Below are 4,768 nucleotides of genomic sequence, written 5' to 3'. Positions count from 1 at the left end.
ATAGACGAAAAATGACATGTCCAAAAATTTAAGTTTGTATTAGTTACTTTTCTGTTGCTGTGTTAAAACAATATGCCAAGGCAACTTACAGAAGTAAGGGTTTATTAAGACAAATGGTTTCCCCACAGATAAAAGTCTATCATGGCAATGAGGTATGATAGATGCCAAGCATGTCAGCTATAACAGGAAGCTTAAACCTTGTCATCTCAATCATAAAAGTGGAGAAAGCAAACTGGATGTTGGGCAAGGGTATATACTCTTGAAGTCTACACCCAACAACGTATTTCCTCCTGTATGGACCAAAACTCCTAAATTTCCCCCAAACAGCACCATCAACTGTGAACAAGTATAAAAATATCAGATTATGGGATACATTTCTCTTTCAAACCCCTGCAGAGTGCAAAGGAAGAAGTGACCAGAATATCCTGAGACATGAGATGTTATGAAAAGGACAGAGAAACATCGCCAGAAAGGTATTGTCACTGAGAAGTTCAAGTCTCTGTTGGCTTTTGTTCATTATTGACTAATTCACAAGAGCTAATTTCAAAAGGCAAAGGACACAGCACATGCCAATAATGGCTCACAACGAACAGACTTTCCTGTTTCATATCTCACTTGAGCCTAACAATATGCATGTCTTATTTTCTATTGCACTATGGACTTAATGTCATTGGAGCTCATGAGAATTGCTGATGTTTGATGATAAATTCAACATTTATTCTACAAACATCATAAATTTCTCATAAGCGGCTTGTTCTAGATTGCATAATGTAGCTGCAGACCAAACAGTAAGTCTCAGTGTTAAGGCTGTTATTTTCAACCTTCTACCACCTGGTTATACATCTGGGGATGGATAGCATTCAAAGGCATGGGTTTTAACCACAGAGGTTATCTTTGTACGTCTTAATTCCCTCCATGTTTCACAAGGTTAATTCAGTAGTACTATCTACACTCACAGTGTTGTATAAGTTTCTTACTTTTGGACACTTTAAATAAATATGACAAATGTAAAAATAATGCATGTTTGACCTTGAGAACATATCGTTTTTATTTACTAGGCTAAATAGCACATATATGATGTATCAGATAAATGAAACATATGTTTTATTGGGAGGATCTTTATATCTTTATCCTTTCAAAAAATCTTACCTATGGTGTGAGATTTCTTATACTACCAATACTTTTCAAGATATTAAAATCATGAAAATATGTTACATTTATTTCTTACCTAGTTCCAATCTATTTAGGGAGTGTCCAGTTATCTAAATATTGTCAGTCACTGGAGCATCTATGTATCCTCAGTCTCATAAATATTTACAATTTTGTTGTTATGGATAAGGTGGGAGTTGTAATTTCTTTGTCAAAAGACTGGCTAAGTCTGCCAATTTTATTGGCTATTTTATGTATTTACATTTCAAATGTTATTCTCTCTCCTAGTTTCCTCTCCACAACCCCCCTATGCCACACCCTCCCCCTGCATCTATGAGGGTGTTCTTCTTCTTTTTTTTTTTTTTTTTTTTTTGTTCTTTTGTTCGGAGCTGGGGACCAACCCAGGGCCTTTACGCTGCCTTCCTTCCTGGGCAAGCGCTCTACCACTGAGCTAAATCCCCAACCCGAGGGTGTTCTTCTTAACCACCCACTCCCATCTCACTGCCCTGGCATTCCCCTACACCAGCAAATCGAGCCTTCAAAGGACCAAGGGCCTCTCCTCCTATTGATGCCAGACAATGCCATCCTCTGCTACATATGTGACTGGAGCCATGGATTGCTCCATGTGTACTCTTTGGTTGGTGGTTTAGTCCCTGGGAGCTCTGGGGGGCGGGGGTCTTGTTGGTTGATATTGTTGTTCTTCCTATGAAGTTGCAAAGCCCTTCATCTCCTTCAGGCCTTTCTCTAACTCCTCCATTGGGGACCCCATTCTCAGTCCAATGGTTGGCTGTGAGCATCTGCCACTGTATTAATCAGGCTCTGGCAGAGCCTCTCAGAAGACAGCTATATCATACCCCTGTCAGCATGCACTTCTTGGCATCTGCAATAGTGTCTTGGTTTGGTGTCTGTATATGGAATGGATCCTCAGATGGGGCACTCTGGATGGCTTTCCTTTCAGTTTCTGCTCAACACTTTGTCCTAGTATTTCCTTTAGACAGGAGCCACTCTGTGTTTAAAATTTGGAGATGAGTGGGTGGCCCAATCCCCCAACCTGGGGCCTTGCCTAACCCCTGGGATATGGTCTTTACAAGTTCATCCCTCCTTTGTTGGGCATTTTATCAAATCTCATCCCCTTTGGATATTGGGAGCCTCTTGCTTTCCTGGCATCTGGGACTTGCTGGTGGCTACCCCAGTTCCCCATACCCCATTGCTACACACCTCTGTCTAAATTCCTGACCCTCTGTATATCAACCCTGTCTCCTCTGATACCCAAACCTCCTCCCCCATTTCCTCCCTCCCCCTCCTTTCTTCCTCCCAAGTCCCTGCCACCCTTTACATCCTGTGAGAATTTTTTTTCCTCTCCTAAGAAGGACTAAAGCATCCACATTTGGGACTTCCTTCTTCTTGAGCTTCATGTGGTCTGTGAATTTTATATTGGGCTAATATCCACTTATTATTGAGTACATACCATGTGTGTGCTTTTGTGACTGGGTTAGCTGACTCAGGATGATATTTTCTAGGTCCATCTATTTGCCTAACAATTTCATGAAGTCATTGGTTTTAATAGCTGAGTAGTATTCATTGTGTAGATGTACCACATTTTCTGTATCCATTCCTCTGTTGAAGGACATCTGGCTTGTTTCTAGCTTCTGCCCATTATAAATAAAGCTGCTATGAACATAATGTAGCACGTGTCCTTGTTGTATGTTAGAGCATCTTTTGGGTATATGTCCAGGAGTGGTGTAGCTGGGTCCTCAGGTAGCTGTTTTTAAACAATACAAAAGGAATCCCACTGTATTTATTAGTTTACCCTTTTTCTTCCTTTACTCACTATCCTTTCCTCTAGGAATTTATTTCTGTCTGAAATAATCTATAGATACCACAAAAATGTGGCCTCCTTATCTGTGAAAGAGTCAGATAACATCAGTGTCCAGCTGATTTATCAATATATCTGGCAGTTAGAAGATTATCTGTGGCTCATTTTGAAAGGACATATGTAATATTGATTTTTGTGTCTGGATTCATAAAAACTGGACTTGATTGTATAACCTTATATAAGAGGCACTGGCACCACTGGACTTCTCAAAATTACTTTTCATGTGTGCCTATAAGCTAGATAAAATATACAGTTTTAATTTCTTTACCACTCAAAATAACTATGCTGCTCTCTATTGTTTTTTTTTTCTTCTTCATCTTTTCCCTGTTTGAAATTTACATGGACTGCAGAACACTTTCTTTTTATGATCTGGCCTTCATTGTTGCTATGACTGACTCACTCTTAAAACAAGTTCAGTTTCATAGAAATATTTTTATAACTTCGCCCCTAGTGCTTTGCAGTGTTAAAGAGGAATTTCAGAGTAACCTTCATTACATCAGGTACTAACTGCAGCCTTTGTTGTATGTGTAGATGAATAACTATTTTGTTTCCACTGAAAGGCGGGACGGAACTGTTTGATCAAGGATGAGCCAGACAGACAGTCCTCCACATTGCTGTGACCAGCTGTAAAAGACATTCAGAAAAGCTTGGAATACTCTGCCTGCTTGGGTGGGTACCACCTCCTTTCAAAAGACAAGGCTGAGATGCCCTGTGGTCAGGGCTTTCCTACCAGCACATCTCATTTTGCTTCCAGTAGTCCAACTGCTTTTTTTATTCTGTTCCTAGGTTTCTTTCGGGGCGGGGTCCATTTGTTTATTCAAGATAGGGTTTCTCTGTGTAGCCCTGGCTGTCCTGGAACTTGCTCCATAGACCAGGTCGGCCTCAAAATCATCCATCTGCCTCCTGAATTCTGTGATTAAAGGTTTGCAGCACCACTGCCAACACTGTCCTTAGATTTCAGTCACACCATAGAGTAAGCATGACATCTTTTAATCTTCCTTAAGAAAAAAATTGGGGTGTTCTTTTTAGCTATTTTGGTATACTTCTTAAAGTATATTTTTTAGTATCATATGACTTCGATATCTCTATACTTTAATAAAGACTTGCTTTGAATTTTGTAAAATCATTTTTCTGCCAACTTCTTGAAGTGTGGAGAGGTTTGAGTCACCTCAGTGGATCTGCTTTAATCTGGATGGACCTGGGGATGACATTTTCAGGGAATCTTTGTACAGTTGCCTGCGTCTCGCTACTTCATTCTATATTCTTATGTAGTCATAAGTAATGCTTTCATTTCTAAATCTTCATTGTCTCATTTAAATGTGCTTTATTTACCATTCCTACATTGTTAAAATACTTTACCTATAATACTTCCATATCCATACATTATAAAAAGCATTTGGGGGCAAAATTGGTATTCCAAAAAGCAGCATATATTTAATGGGTTTAATTTAATGAGTTTGCAAATACACAAATACATAAGATATAGTTACCACTATTTCATATATTTTCATACCATGAGACATAGTATGTGAAACAAAAGGAGAGGTCACACAAAACAAAAAATAATCAGCTGGACATTAGCAAGAATAATTACTTTCTGATTTCTAAAACTAGGGTAGAGAACTTGAAACATCTCCCACCTAAAGGGTTTAGATGATATTATTGTGAAGGCATTATAATGAATACCCCAGACAATCATTTAAAACATTCACTCACCATGCCCTACTTTCACGATGGTCATCT

The sequence above is a fragment of the Rattus rattus genome, chromosome 6 (assembly GCF_011064425.1).
Source record: "Rattus rattus isolate New Zealand chromosome 6, Rrattus_CSIRO_v1, whole genome shotgun sequence".
NCBI lineage: Eukaryota > Metazoa > Chordata > Mammalia > Rodentia > Muridae > Rattus > Rattus rattus.
Note: the sequence above shows the minus strand (reverse complement) of the source record.